Source organism: Lissotriton helveticus, chromosome 8 (genome assembly GCF_964261635.1).
Source record: "Lissotriton helveticus chromosome 8, aLisHel1.1, whole genome shotgun sequence".
NCBI classification, from domain to species: Eukaryota; Metazoa; Chordata; class Amphibia; order Caudata; family Salamandridae; genus Lissotriton; species Lissotriton helveticus.
In genome coordinates, this window is record NC_136069.1 from 1,070,928,211 (window position 1) to 1,070,945,701 (window position 17,491).

Sequence of the window (17,491 nt, forward strand, 5' to 3'; positions counted from 1 at the left end):
GAATCTACTTCCAAACCGATGTCGAAGATGGATGACAACGTATCCCCGACACCCTTCCAGTACATGGTTACGGTTGGGCATTGAAAAAAGATATGCAGATCGTTTGCCTTAATTTGGGCACATCTGGGACAGCTTGGTGGCGGGTCTGGGACAAATTTCAATATTTTTTCTGGGGTATAATATAACCTGTTTATTACAAAAAAGTGATTTTTCTTCAATGTGGCCGGTTTCACATATTTATATAGGGTCTTCAATGAAATATCATATAGTTCTTCAATATTTGGAATGACTGATATTGAATTCCATACTAATACTGGAGGTGGAGCAGCGCCTTCCTCTGCTTCTTGGATTTGTGTGTACCAAAGAGCTATCTCTCTCTTCCTTGCCTAGGATCTTGTAGTAACATTTCAACTTCCCAATTACCTAAGATGTCTTCGGCTTCTGATTCGTACCAAGATTTTAGCTGAAGATACTTAAATCTTAAAAAATGAGACCTATCTTGGCTTGTAAAAATTCCCAAGGAAGAATGCCTTCTGAATCAACCAAATCTGACCATCTAACCATCCCTGCATTTTTTATAGACATCGCCAGACTGTCTTTCAACTAGAGTGGTGTCCCAGGGGAGTCCCAAATTGTAGCAAAATGTGAAAAGTATCCTAAGCCCAGATGGTTCTTATTTTATACCAAGTGGAGAGTGCTAATTTTAACACCTTTAGCCTGACTCTTTTAAAAAATCTTGGTGCACCGAATTTGTATGAAAAGCCACCAGAAAAGCCCCCCTCCTCAACCATAACCATTTCCCTGAGTACTCTGCCCCATGCTGATTGCTCTGGATAGGTTAATAGCATACTTGTACCTTTGAATTGAAAAGCCATCAGGTACCAGTTTATGTTCGGGAGTGCTAATCCTCCCTTGAGGAGCTTCCTCCTCAGCTTTTTCCACAACATCCTGGACTTCTTCTGACCCCATACCAAACTACCGATTTTCCCCTGTATTTTGTTGATAGCTTTGCTAGGAAAGGTTAGAGGGATTGCGTGAAAAATATATGTGAGTTTGGGCACCACTGACATTTTAACTAAATTGACACTCCCATAGATGGTCAAAGGGAGGTTTTTCCATTTAGCGAACAAAAAATCCAGATCTTTCTCGATTTTGGCCAGGTTGATCAATGGGATTTTATCTAGTTCCTTAACCACCTTAATTCCCAGGTATCTAAGTTCCCTACTTTCTGAGCCGTTTCTATAGACTGTATTCCAGCACATTATTTCGGTTTTATCTGAATTAACCAGATACCCTGAGACCTTGTCAAATTCCCTCAGGGTGCATTCGAGTTGTGGTATCGAATGATCTGGGTTACTAGTGTAAACTATAATGTCATCGGAATATAATGCCAGCTTACACTCATAAGCCGAGTATTTAAAGGGAGTAATGGCGTTGTTCAATCTAATGGTCTGTGCTAGAGGTTCTATATGTAAATTGAACAGAAGGGGCGACAGGGGACATCCCTGCCTGGTCCCCCTCTGAATTGAAAAACTCAGGGTCAAAGAACCATTCAAAAGAATCTTAGCCGACGCATCTGCATAGCAGTGCTTCACCGTCCGAATAAATATTGGGCCCCGTCCCATAACCTCTAATGTTCCCCAAAGGTATCTCAAACACACCCGGTCAAAGGCTTTAGCAGCGTCGATTCCAACTACTGCTAATGGATCAGACTTAGCCATTGCAAAATCAATATTGCCTATAAGGAGCTGGGTTTGTTCTTGAATCACCCTGCCTGGCATGAAACCCTTCTGATCTTGATTAATTAAGTTGGATGCCAATTTTGCCAATCTCCCTGTTAAAATGGCCATAAAGATCTTGTAATCAGCGTTTAGCAGGGAGATTGGGCGGTAAGAGTCTGCGGCCAAGGGGTTCTTCCAGGTTTTAAAATTAATACCAACGTAGCCTCATTCCACGATTTTGGTATCACCCCCTTGGAGGAATATATTGAATTAAAGAGAGTAAAGAGGGCGTGCTGGAGTTCTTCCTGTAATAATTTGTATATTTCATTGGGGATGGCATCTAGACCAGCAGCTTTTTTATTTTTTGCTCTTTTTATTCGGTTTTTTATCTCCTCCTTCATTATGGGAGCATCAAGTATCGCTCTAGAGGTCTCAGTGAGAATAGGCAGAGATTTATTTACTAACTAGGAAGATATCTCAGCCTGAGTTGGTTCAGCATCTTCTTTATAGAGGTCCGAGAACAGTGAAAGTAAGGTGTTTTGAATATCCTCCTGATTAGATGACTTATTACCACTATTATCTATAATTAATTAATTTATGTCATTTTTGGCTCTATCCATCCTAGCCTTCTAGGGGAGGTGTGCCCCCGCCTTCTCACCATTTTCAAAGTGTTCCATATTCCTAGATTGCCACTGTGCTTTGCATTTTTGATCCAAGAGTAGCCTACATTTTTGTCTAGCCTCCTCGAGCTTTTTGTCTACTAAATCAGGATGCCCCTGGTCCCCTGAACTAAGATTATTTCTTTCTGCCTCAAGGGCAGCAATCGTCCCTTCTAAAGCTCGTGAGTCTTGAGTTTTTAGAGCTTATTAGGGAATGCAGCTGGCCTCTCAAATTAGCCTTATAGGCGTCCCATACCTGTTCTACAGAAGTTGATCCCAGGTTGAAGGCAAAACATTCTGAAGTAGATCTACTAATTGATTCTACAAACTCGCTATCGACAAGCATTGCTCTATTCAGTGTCCATCTTGGACATACATATTTCCCACTAATTACATAGACAGTTATTAAGGGAGGATGGTCAGATAGATGTATTGGCTGGATTGAGATACTTATAATATTATTTAGATTTTCTTTATTTACCAACATGTAGTCAATCCGGGAGGAGTGCCTATACCTTTTACTAAAATACCTAAATCCCTGGGAATTTCCTTTCTTTGATCTCCATATATCGCTAAGTTTAGATTTAGAATTACATTTTTCATTACTCTGCGTGATTTTGGGGTTGTTATTATGTGTTTTGAATTAGAACTATCCTTCTTGGGATCAAGCCTTATGTTGAAATCTCCACCTATTATCAGCGGTGGGTTTACCATCATTAAACATCCCTGTAGTTTGATCAAGCAAGAAGGGTTGTCTATGTTCGGGCCAAAGTACGATGAACATGTCATCTCCACCCCTCCAAAGTCTAAAAGGGCAACTACCCACCTACCGGACTGATCGGTTTGGATGGACTTGATACTACAGGGGACTCCTCTCTTGATCACAATAGCAACCCCTCGGCTGCTCAAGGTCTGTTGCGAGACACAAAAGCATTGTACCCAAGGGGTCTTGGAGAAAATCTCACTAAACTCATTAGGGCTTAAATGTGTCTCAAAAACATAATGGGGGTCTTAATGCCCATGCAGCATCTTATAGTGTTAATAGGATAACCTGTAAAGGTTAGGATTTACCCTCTGACAACCCAATTTGGCAAATTAATATTTTATTTCCTATTGCCGACTAGGCTCACCTTAGCTCAAGCCTGGAAGCAACAAATTGTTCCTCCAATATATGTGTGGTGGAGCAAATTGTGGAACATTTATGCCATGGAGAAATTGTCGGCTATATTGCAAGATCTGGTTTGTAAGTTTGACAAAGTATGGCAGCGGTTTAAAGTATATATGAAGCGGAATGGCCCTCATAAAGGTGGGGGGGTTCTAATCATGTTTGATATGTTGCAGAAGTTACGGCTGATGACGTTTTCCTCATCAAGGTCATCGAAGGTGGAGGAATAGTAAGTAATTCTTGACTTTCTTGTGATTAATTTGGCCCTTGGGCATCGTGTGTTTTAATGATGCTTTCAAATGTCTGTTCCTAAAATCGTTCTGAACACTCTATAATAATCTCAATGAAAAGTAAACATATGTGGTGACTGCACTTGTGATGAAAAGTTATAATGTTACAAATAAAGGGTAATATTTACAAGGATTTTACGCCAGCTTAGCACTAGTGTTAACAGTGGAAAAGTGACGTTAAAGGGCTCTACTGTCACTTGGTATATATGGTGCTAAAAGAAATGCTGCAGCTTCAAAAAAAGAGGCGCCGCTGCATTTTTTTTGCGCCACATTTACAAAGTGACGCTAGTGTCCTTTAGCTTCACTTTTCCACCGCTAGTGCCTATTTGTTGTGGCGCCAGTTTAGCTAGTGGCATTTTCCGAAAATGATATGCAAGGTATGCGTTCCTTTAGAAAACACTCGCAAAACTGACGCTGCCATTTGTTCAAGGATTTTACCGAAATGCCACAATTTTTCTAAAACTGCTGCTAGGTCCCATTAGCATTCAGAATTTTACCACTAGGGAAAAGCTGGTCTTAAAACCGACACTAGCACACTGGTAGAAAAGCAGAATTGACTCAATTCTCTTGGCAAGCTCAACTACGCCATGGATCTCTTGCTATTGCAGCTAGGAGCACCAAGGAGATCACCACCACAGATGCAGAGCAGAAGAAGGGATGGGACATACCACCAGAGGACAACTTTCATTGACCTCAGAGAAGAATAGGTCATTGCCCATTACAGGCTCAAGAGGGAGTCCATTGTCCGACTCTTGAACCAGATTGTGTCAAAGCTGCAGCCAAGATCGCAGCAATGCACCAACATCCCTCCACAAGCCAAACTACTGGCTGTCCAAAACATGCTGGCGTCTGGAACTTTTCAACCCACCACTGCCAGAGTGGCAGTAGTATCCCAGGCATCCTTCCTCAGGTTCCTCCTCACCGTCCTGGATGCCATCATAAGCTTCATGCCCCAGTAGCTCTACTTCCCCAACACAGTGCAGCAACAACAGGACAGCAAGCAAGGCTTTTATGCCAATGCAGGATTCCCACTTGTGTTTGGGGCAATGGACTTCCCACATATGAAACTTGTTCCTCCTGTGGCTACATCCCATTTCTACCACAACAGGAAGTACACCTATGCAATGAATGTGCAGGCAATCGTGGACCATCTGGGCCTTTTCATCAACGTCCTTGCCAAGTACCTGGGCAGTGAACATGACTCATTCATTTTCCGGCATTCTGTCATCAATGAGCATTTCCAGAACGGGACCTATGGGAATGGCCTGCCTGTTGATAAGTTCATATACTCAGACATGAGTCCCTTGCTCATTGCACCATCAGGATTCAAGCAAGCCGGGCCGAAGACGGCTGTAATGCCAGAAACCGGTCCCCGGAAGCTTGTTTCCTTCCCAGTGTAAGAATTGGCTTTTGTAGTTTGGTTTGCCCTGTTCCCATCATGCACTGGGACAGGATCAGACTAATTTGCATACAGCCAGGTTCTGACACTGGGATGGTGCAATGAGCTAAAAAACGGTGTTGGATCTAGCCCTGATCTCTTGACTGGGTGAGAGTATTCTGCTTAATTCAGAGACTCTGTCCCTCACCACCCCTTGTTGTAAATAATTTTGTCCACCCTAAGCGTGGAAGGGTATACTCAGACATGAGTCCCTTGCTCATTGCACCATCAGGATTCAAGCAAGCCGGGCCGAAGACGGCTGTAATGCCAGAAACCTGTCCCCGGAAGCTTGTTTCCTTCCCAGTGTAAGAATTGGCTTTTGTAGTTTGGTTTGCCCTGTTCCCATCATGCACTGGAACAGGATCAGACTAATTTGCATACAGCCAGGTTCTGAAACTGGGATGGTGCAATGAGCTAAAAAACGGTGTTGGATCTAGCCCTGATCTCTTGACTGGGTGAGAGTATTCTGCTTAATTCAGAGACTCTGTCCCTCACCACCCCTTGTTGTAAATAATGTTGATAAGTTCAGGCTGGACTGTTCCCATGAGGCACAGTGTCAGACTGATTTGCATATGGCAATGTCTGAACTGGGGTGGTGGAGTGAGCTGAAGAATGATGATGGATTAAACCCAGATCAGTTGACTGAGGGTGAGTGTTTGATTGGCTCAAACGCTCCATCCATCATCCCCTTTGGTATTGCTTTGTTCGCCCTAAGTTGGCAGGGTATGCCCAGACGTGGGTCCCTTGCTCACTTTGCCACTGGTTTCAAGATAGCCTGGCTGATGAGGATTATGAACCCGAAACCAGTCCCAGGATGCTTGTTTCCGGTTCAGGGAAGACATGGCTTGGCAGTTCGAGCTGGACTGTTCCCATAAGGCACAGGGTCAGACTCATTTGCATATAGCCATGTCTGAACTGGGGTGGTGGAGTGAGCTAAAGAATGATGATGGATTAAACCCAGATCAGTTGGCTGGGGGTGAGTGTTTGATTATCTCAAATGCTCCGTCCATCATCCCCTTTGGTATCGGTAAGTACATTTCAAGCACATGACAGACTACAAGGCACTCAATAATTTGGGAATACCTTCACATATCAGTCTTGGTTTGAATGAGACAGTGCATACATTGTTGGTGTGGCCCATATAGTTATCCCATACTACATGAAATATGCGTAACACATTGCCTATAAGTCACACATGTCGACACCTACTAAGCCATTGTGGCCCACATGTACAAATTGAATGGGCTGAAGGAGTATCATCAATCATGATGCTCTGTTGGAGCAACTACCCAAATCATGTCAATGTGGCAATGCTAAGTATGTCTGCATGACATTGCAAAGCCTCATAGGTATGCAGTACTGGAAGTCACAACAAAGTGCATCTCTCATTCAACCTACTTTTAGGAGGTCTACCATGGGCCTTGCATTGGCCTTTACCATTAAACACCAATGAAAATAATACAAGTTTACACATATCCTGTATATAGGGACCCTGCAACAGTGTACAAGTAGTGTGCCTCCCAAGGGGAGGTGAAATGAGGATACATAATCACGTCTCATTCTCATGTCTAATTATGTGTTCTGCATTCCGCATGACACATTGAAGGAGGGAATAGCACAGATTCTATGAAATTGGTCCTGGAATGTGTCCTTTAAACCTGCTGACACACGTTAACCATGGCGTAAGGGGGGGTGTTGCCACGCACATCACATCCAAAGCGAACAACATGTATATGTTTTTGTGCAGATCTTACTGCAGGGTGCCAGACTGTGCAGCAAGGTGCCCCCTCATGCACAAACAGGATCCCCCATGACAGCCAACAACACAGTTTTCAGGGAAATAATGTGACTGTCATGGAGATTTGCTGCACTGCTTCTGCCTGCGCAGACATACAACTATGGACACAGAATCATATGGAAGATATATCCCCACTCTCCCCAATACATGTGGCACTGTAGTGTACACAGTCTACCTGTCACACTGTTCAGTGCAACATTACCACATATCTATTAACATTTGTGTATTGTTACCATAGTGGACTCTGTGCACTGCCATGTGTACACTACCATGTCCCTTATTCACATACACCCACCAACCTTCCCACGGATGAACACATTGAAACATGTTTGCTAAGATTATCCACACAAAATATGTGCAACAGAAGTAAGAGACATCACCAGCTTCCGTTCCTTGTCCAATTAGACAGGTATCAGTTCAGGATTTTCAATAGGAGCCACACATTGACACAATAGATGATTGTGAGACATGTGCCTACTCAATAGCACAGAGACCAACCTCATTGGTGACACACCTTCACCTGCAGGGCATTGGCACTCAGCTGAGTGAAAAATACTAAGTGTATTTCAGAGGACAGCACACTGGTATGTGTAGCTTTGTGCCAGCCATTGCCAATTCCAACGTGCCTGTATGCCACACAATGTCATAGCATGTCCATGATAGTTTTCAAGGTATATGAGTCAAGCTGGAAACAGACCAGAGTGGAAATGAATGTTGGACTTACCCTCATCATGAGTCTTGACTAACAACACCTCCTTTCTTTGCAGCAGCAGACCAAGGTTAATTTCTGATGCCTTGGGTCATGACTCCTGTAAGGATCCAGCAGACTGAAGCCCAACGGACCATAATTTATGGGTCAGGACACATGTGCCATGGCCAGATGAGATAATGTGGGTTGATGAGGAGGAGGAAGATGAGGAGCCTCAGCAACCTGGAGCATCAGTTGCAGCAATAAGGTGGAAGGACAATACCATCAATAATTTCTTTAATGAAGCATAATTGTTCAACATCATACGAAAGATTGATGAAAAATTTGACATTGTACATGTATCTGTAAGTAAAATATCAGAGCACTAACACTGTAAGCATTTATATTCCACACTCACACTAAACCACTTACATTCCACATTTGACCCACTAATATACTGTCACACAGACTAAGTATGTCACAATGTGTATGAAACAGCCTTGAACATCATCTGGTACCAGTGAAATAGTGTGCATGCCAACTACCTGTATCTGATAGTCCTCCTTGCGAGCCACAATGACCATGGTGTGGTAACATGGATGGTAGGCAATGACTGTGTATGTGTGCCTCCTGATGCTTGCCATGTATTAGACCTCATACTTGTGGCTGGCAGTAGATGACACTCTTTGTATGATGACTTTGAAGTGTTACACATAGGATGTGCATGGGAACACACTACCAAAAACGCAGTCTACATATGCTACACAACTAACTTACCCACATGTCACATTCAGAAAGTTGCCTCAATCAACACATACCAAATCTATAAATCATACTTTACCAGTGCCACAGTGTATCATGTGTACATCCACTGCTTTGCACATGCAACACCGTCTTGAAGCATAGTGTAGGTATGGAGTCAATTATGTAGCCTTACTGTCAGCAATATGTTGAAGGACACACCAAGACATGAATGTGACTTACCATACCACAATCACTATGAATGAGGATCATAGTGCCACAAAGATGACACTGTCACTGTCCTGTGTGGTATGGCCCTTAGTTATGAATGGCACTCATGCAAACAGTTGAATAGCGCCATCACATTCCAGGAGTGTGCAGGCAAAAGGTGCACATTTTCACATTTTAACTACAACCTGATGCCTCCACTCTGAAACATGGCGCTATTTGGCTGCAGGCAGAGTAGCCATAGATGTCATTTCACAGACCCTATGACAGTGATAGTCTCTGGCATTCGTGGGGGAAGCTGATACAATGTCAATGGATGACATTACAAGCTTAGCACACAGAGCACCTATAGGAAGGTGCATCATTCTGCTACCACTGTGTTTGCGCACTATGCATAGTATCCATGAACGGGATGGTCCCACAAATATGTACACTTGGGGCTTATTTACCGTCGGTGCATCACATTTTTGGATGCACCAGAGGCACAGTGTGCTGGCCCATATCTACAAGGCCACGCAAAGCCACCCTGTGTGGCTTTCCATGGCCTTGTAAATACGGCACCTTTTCACGCATCATCCTGCGTGAAAGGGGCGTGCAATGGGTGTTGCTGTGGGTGTTCTCAGGCAACACCCATGGATCCTGCCGCGTTCCCAGATTTACACCATTTCGTAAACCTGGGAATGTGTCAAATTCCTACAGCTCCCCAGGAGATGCGTAAGGAGGCATAATGAGGGGAAATACTTTTATTTCTCCCAGTGTTTTCCTCTTACTATACGTGCTGCATTCTTCAGCATACATAGACCGAAGAAAAAAACATCAATGATTGTTTTTGTGCAGGAAGGTGTCCCTTCCTGCGCACAACCAATCATCCCCACAATGCAAGCCCCCTTGCACCATGGTGCAAGGGTGCCTGTGTTAGCGCATGGCAGCCAATTTTGTGACAGCGCAGGGCAAAGCACAGGGATGTGTCATATTGTAAATACGACGCCTCTCTGTGCTTTTAAAATGATGCAGCACAGCTCAGCAAAATGGCTGCGCCATTTTGTTGGAAATAAGGCCCATCACACACAAAACTGCTTTCACTGTCAATATTTCCATGAAGTGCACATCAACAAAACATAATGTCGACCTCGCGTGTAAAAAGAAATGCTGCTACTTCATTCAGTGTTAAATGTTTCTGCCGCCGCGTAAGTGAAGAATGATGCTCCCCTGCAGACACTCAGTATTAATTTTCTTTCCCATTGTTAGGCCTTTAGTGAAATAGGCACATTGAGCTTTAGTGTAAAAAAAAATGGAGCATAGGCTGAAAACATGCCACATCTGCCCAAGAAATTAAGTAATGGATTAAGGGAAGTGATGTAATGGCTCCTGCATGCAGCAAACCAGGAACTGTGAAGTTATTTTCACAATAAGCCACAGTTTTACTGTTTGTGCCTGGGAGTGGTGGCCTTGTGATTGTGCTGGAGAGTGGTTTTGGAGTTTTCGGTGTTTGTGCATCAAGTGTGATGTCCGTGTTGTGTCCCTTAAGTCCTTTTTATGTGTTTTAGTGGTATATTGTCATTTATTGTCCTGTGTGCTGTCAGGTGCTTGTTTATTGATGTATATTTGTTATAGGGGTATTATTATTTTTTTTGTAGTGGTAGGATTGTTGTTTGTGGGTAGGATAATGCTCAGGCATAGCTGTAGTCATCCTATGAACACGCAGGAGTTAGGGGGCATTCCAGGGGCGGGTCTGCCATTATCTTGTGAACATGATAGCTTGTGAGGGCCGTGTGATCCATGGCTACCCTGTCAAGTTCAGGAAGCAAAGATGGAAGAGCAGACAGCAACAGATGCAGTGCATCCATGGAGTGGACCGTCACACCCAGCAATCGAAACATCGCTGGGCAGTATGTGGGTATCAAATTTGGTGGACCAATAGGTAAGTACATATATTGTGCCTGCTCTTTTATGTTTCTCATGTACCCATTGATGCTTTCCTGAACAATTAAGTATGGCTCACAAGAATGTTTTGCTCTAATTAGTCATGCTCCCATGCAAAAGGGGCAAATGCCATGCCATTAGTGCTGGCACGATATGTGCACCAGTGCGATCTGTGAAACTGTGTAGCCCACATTAATGTCACTATTACCACAGGTGACAGAGATGAGTCCCAAGGAAGCATGGAGTTGATGTACATTGCCATAGCCCAACCAGACAACTCATGTGATGACAGGGCAGGTAGTGCCGAAGTGATCCACAGCTGCTAATTTCTCAGCAGGCATTTGTCATGTGCATTTGTGATGGCAGTTCACATAAGATACGTCATACATTAAGGCCCTTGTACTGCTGGTATTACGCTTCTGACAGCATCAAAATATATGCAGCAGCTGCACTAGAGCTTTGAAAAAAGCCCCATAGTGATATGCCAATGATACTCCTTGACATACCTCTCCTGAGTTGTCTGTCATTAATGAGGCCTGCCATGACTTACATTGCTTAACTCCCCTCTGAATGTAATATGTGGTAATCTGCTTAGGGATGCGTGGAACATAAGTGTACAATATCATACACTCAGCAGCACTAACAGGTACAGTACTCATGTTACTTAGTGGATCAATATGCATGAATAAAGATCAAGATGTATGTGGCATACTCACTTGCTGGTGTGTTTTGGAGGTCCTCCAGATACCATCACTTTACTGAGTATATGTGAATTGTGAAGGTGCACTGCATCATCCAAATCAGCTACCATTGTGTAGTTAGGTAGTGATGAGGGTCAGTGCATGGTTCTGCTAAATGATCAACATGTGCAGGTGTAAGACATTCACATGTGTTTGACTCAGCCAACCTTAACAATGTGTATCATCCAGGCATGTCAACTATTTCATCTGAACACTTACAACCTGAAGAAGTACATGGCCGGTGGCCTTGCATATGTACTGTGCTGTTGTTGCTTATCAAATATGGATAATAGGTTAAATGATGTGCTTTGCTTCTTATGTCTTGTGTTACAGCAAACAAATGATGGACGGAATGCTGACAATGCAACCATAGTCCCCCAGTCAAAAGATCTGGGTTAAATCCATCGTTCTTTTGTCCACTACGCCACCCCAGTTTGGACCCAGCCATATGCAAATTAGTTGTGACCCTGTGCCCCATGGGAACAGTCCAAACCGATCTGCCAGGCCAGGTCCTCCCTGGACTGGAAACAAGCATCCTAGGACCGGTTTCAGGGTATGTCACCCTTCTTCATCCAGGCTAGCTTGAATCCAGTGGCACAGTGAGCAAGGGACCCACGTCTGGGCATACCCAACCCATGTAGCTGGACCCCTGCATACCTGAGATGGTAAACTTCAAGTACCCCAACATCAACGGTGAGTGCCTTCATCTGTGCTTTTTGATTACTGCAAGGAGTGAATGTGATGTCAGATGATGATGAAGAAATTGCCATATTCAATGTGCACAATTGAACTTTTGCCTATCTGAGAAGGACAACATGAAAGTTGATTTAGAATTGAGCCATGACCCCAGTGTCAGACAATGCTAGTGTATGTGGTAGTGAATGGACATTAGAAATTGATGTGGCTGTGAATGCTACAGAATGCATGTCAGTTGCTCATGCCATGATATAGGGAACCTGTATTGAGCCATGGCATGGTCCACCGTTGAGTTGCTAGAGGTCAAATATGAGAAGGTGCATATGCCTCAGTATCATAGGGGGTACGTTTCCGTCATCCATTGTTATATGTCATGCCTACCAAGTTATCTGAATAAGTAGCAATGTGTCCTTGCCTTATATCATTTGGTGAACATAGTGAGGCAAAACAAGTGCTCTCAATGTATTAATTTATTTATTTAAATGTTTTAAAGAGCGCAAATGGTGTGATTTTTAAATATCGAGAAAAAAAAATATATAGTCAACAAAAATATCAATGTAAAATATCGATTACAAAAATATCGACTCCCTATACATAAACAGGTAAGTACAATAATATCGACTCAAAAATATCAATGTAAAAAATATAGATGTAAAAAATATCTAGGTTAAATCCATCGTTCTTTTGCCCACTACGCCACCTCAGTTTGGATCCAGCCATATGCAAATGAGTCTTGACCCTGTGCCCCATGGGAACAGTCCAGACCGATCTGCCAGGCCAGGTCCTCCCTGGACCGAATACAAGCATCCTAGGACCGGTTTCAGGGTATGTCACCCTTCTTCAACCAGGCTAGCTTGAATCCAGTGGCACAGTGAGCAAAGGACCCACGTCTGGGCATACCCAACACATGTAGCTGGACCCCTGCAAACCTGAGATGGTAAACTTCAAGTACCCCAACATCAACGGTGAGTGCCTTCATCTGTGCTTTTTGATTACTGCAAGGAGTGAATGTGATGTCAGATGATGATGAAGAAATTGCCATATTCAATGTGCATCCTCATCACAATTGAACTTTTGCCTATCTGAGAAGGACAACACGAAAGTTGATTTAGAGGGGAGACATGACCCCAGTGTCAGACAATGCTAGTGTATGGGGTAGTGAATGGACATTAGAAATTGATGTGGCTGTGAATGCTACAGAATGCATGTCAGTTGTTCATGACATGATATAGGGAATCTGTATTGAGCCATGGCATGGTCCACCGTTGAGTTTCTAGGGGTCAAATATGAGAAGGTGCATATGCCTCAGTATCATAGGGGGGTACGTTTCCGTCATCCATTGTTATATGTCATGCCTACCAAGTTATCTGAATAAGTAGCAATGTGTCCTTGCCTTATATCATTTAGTGAACATAGTGAGGCAAGACAAGTGCTGTCAATGTATTCATTTATGTATTTAAATGTTTTATAGAGCACAAATGGTTCCAGGTTTAAATATCGAAAACAAAAATATAGTCAACAAAAATATCTATGTACAATATCGATTACAAAAATATTGACTCCCTATACTTAAACAGGTAAGTACAATAACATCGACTGAAAAATTACGATGTAAAAAATATAGATGTAAAAAATATTGACTTTAAAAAATAACATAACTTAAATTAAATTAATTAAATAATAATATTATTATTACCAAATTAAATTAAATTTAATATATATTTTAACTAATTATAACAAATAAACTTAATTTAATAAATATAAACACAAACAAGTGTACATATACATACTTTACTTAAATACATTTTATTACCTATTATCTTTATTTACTTTATAAAGTTTATTAATGATGTAAAAATTAAATAAACACATATATAAATAATTTAAAATAAAATAAAATATTATATATTTAATTAACACATTAAACTATTAAAGAAAAATACATACATTTAATAACAAAATAAAAACATTAGTAGTTAAAACATTGGATATCGGGAGGGTAGAAATTACTATTCGCACTCCAGTGAGTGTAACAGTAGGGAAAGCGCTGGATAGCATAGGGGTAAAATTTACTATTCCCACTCCAGTGAGTGCAACAGTAGGGATAGCTTGGGATCCCAAAACAATAAAAAACAAAACTATCAACATTTCTATTAAATGTTATTTCCAATTTTAACATAATTATTATATAAATGTAAATATATTATTATTAACAAAAATAATAAAAACGTAATTGATTATACATTATTTAGCACTATAATATTCACAACACACACCTAAAATTAAATACACAATTACATTAAATATGTACTAATTAATTATTGAAAATTAATTTATTATTATTTACTAATTAATCAATAAAAAAGTAATTACTTACCAGCTGTCACACCATTTACACATATAAACACCACAACACACACCTATAATTAATTACACAATTACATTTAATATTTACTAATTAATGAAAATTAATGTATTATTATTTATTAATTAGTCACTAAAAAATTAATTACTAACCAGCTTTCACACCATTTACACATATATACAACACAACACACACCTAAAATAAATAACACAATTACAAATAATAATTACTAAATAATTAGTAGTAATTAATTTTAAAATATTTAATAATTAATCAACAACAAATTAATTACTTACCACCCTTCACACCCTTTACAAATATAAACACCACAACACACACCTACAATTAATTAAACAACATAATTAATTATTAATTGACTAATTGAAATTAATTAACAACTAATTATTAAACTATTATTAATTAATAAAGTAACACATTAAATAATCAATTAATTTTATAATAATTAAATTATTTCCCACCCTATTCCCCTACAAACCCACAACCCGCTACGGAACTTATAACGCAAAATTAAACTTAAAATAAATTAATAACTAGAAAAATTCTAAAACATAATAAAATGACAAACAATTCCTATTAAAAACACTAAAATACATAACATTATTAATAAATTGATATTTTTGTCAACTATATTTTTGTAAACGATATTTATTACAACTATATTTTTGTAATCGATATTACTTACCTGTCAGTCGATATTCTTGTCAACTATATTTTTGTTGTCGATATTTCTCCAAACGATATTTCTGCGGTGATATTAATGTCCTGCGATATTTCTCTGTCGATATTCCTGCTCTGCACCAGCGCAAACCAGAACTGTGAGGGTATCAGAACACTTTACATGATTGACGGGTGGTATACAAAGGACTTAGGAGGGGAAGATACCAATGGTATACAAAAAGGTAGGTAAATTGTACTGGAAAAACAAGCAGCCTCAAATTCCGGATACATTTGGGATAAAAACAGGTAGTATCATTATACAAGAAAATAAGTAGTCTCAGCTCCGGGTGGGATGCCCAGAAGGGCCAGGAAGGTATCACCCGGAAAGGATAATGCTGTAAAGGTGAGTGGAACAAGATTGTAATGCGATCATTAGGCGAGGAATTTGCCCATAACGAAAATGTTGGTCTCCTTTTTGAAGCGTGCCAAAGACAGTCTTCTGATGGTGGGCGGGAGAGAGTTCCAAATTCTTGGAGCAGCCCCAGAGAAGGCCTGATTATATTTTTTTTTTTTTCGGAAGCAAGCTGGTTGGAGCAAAAGGTCTCTGGCAGACCAGGAGTTTGTGGCTCCTCCGTATATCACGAGTTTCTGGGCGAGAAATGCAGGGAAATATGAGTATAGAGCCTTGTGAGCAATGCAGGCCATCTTAAGTTGGAATCTGGCCTCGAGAGGAAGCCAGTTCAGAGCTTTAAGGTGGGGAGAGATGTGTTTGAATTTCTATGAACTGGTTAGGAGTCTGCTGGCGGCATTGAGGCAGGCTTTCAGTGGGGCCAGAGAGTTCTTTGGTAGACCTGCCAGAGTAGAGCATCCGTATTCTAGTCTGGAGTGCCTGGTTTGCCATTTTTAGGTCGGGAGTGTCAAGGAAGGGTTTCAGGTTTCTTAGGTAACTCAGGTGAAATCTGGCAGCTTTGGCCATCGAGTTGATATTGCCATGCATGTTCAAGCTGCAGTCCAGAGTTTTTCCAAGGGATTTAGCAGAGTCCACAATGATAGAAGGGCAGTTTAGCGCTGTGATAGCCTTGATCTATTTTTGGATGTCGGGATTGGTTTTGGGTGGGGAGATAAGAAGAAACTCCATTTGTTTGTGTTAAGTTTGAGCTGGTTAGAGGTGAGCCAGTGAACAGTCAGTTTCAAGGACTCATTCAGGGAGAAAATGTCTTTGGGAGAAGAGATTTTAATGTAGATCTGTGTGTCATCAGCATACATGTGATATTGGCAGTGCATAGCACCTCTGCGAGCGGTTCCAGGTAAAGATTGAAAAGGGTAGTGAACAGGGTTGAGCCTTGAGGGACTCCCACCGTGATCGGAGAGGGAGCGGATAGGTTACCGTTAGTTGGTGATGTGTAGGCTCAGCTGCTGTTGCACACATTTCTCCTGGACTTTGGCTAAGAGTGGGATGTTGGGTATAGGTCTATAGTTGTCAGGGAAGGTAGGATCTAGCATAGGTTTTTTTAAGATGGGGGCAACTTGGCCGGCTTTAAGAGAGTCAGGTATCGATCCCTGTAGGAGGCAAGCGTTGATTATTACAGTCCAGGAAGGGATAATAGCCTGAGAGGCGGCAGCTAGGCAGTTAGAGGGGAGAGGGTCATTGAAGTGATTATTCGGGTTTAAGGAGGATCGAATTTTCGAGACAGTGTTCGTCATAGACTTCAAAGTTGGACCAGTGCGCTTGGTTTTTGGTGAAGTCGGGAGGGCAGCGCGGAGAGAGGAGGTAGAGCCAACGGAGTTAGGGAGAAAATTGTGGATTTAAGTTTGATTTCTAGGGCAGCGATTTTGTTGCAGAAGAAGGAGGAGAATTTCTTGCAAGACATTAGTGATTTAGGGGTTTCTTTGGAGGTTTTTGCTAGTTTGTTGGATTGGTGTTGACCAAGTCGAATAGCTTACGAGGTCTATTCTTGGCGTTCTCTAGTTCTGTTCTGAGAATTCTTTTTTCGAGTTGAGGATTTTCCTATTGTAGGCATTTCTGGCCTGGCGGATAAGTTTAGGTGGGCTGCTGATGGGGGCTGTTTCCAGTTACGTTCTGTCTGCCAAAGTGATCTACTTTCCTTGTTGAGGGATTCACTGAACCAGGGATTCCTGTCTTTGATCTGGGTTCTTTTGAGATTTAGTGGAGCAAGGTCATCGAGAATGTCGAATATAGTAGAGTAGTTGTGTTCCGTGAGGCTGTTGACTGAGGTGAGATGAGGGGGGGGGGGGCAGTCTCACAGCGCGCAGCCAATTTCCTGTGACCTAGGTTCATGGTGTCTCTAACCCATTGTTTGGGGATAACGGGTTGTGGTGTCCATGTCTTGTGAGTGCCAG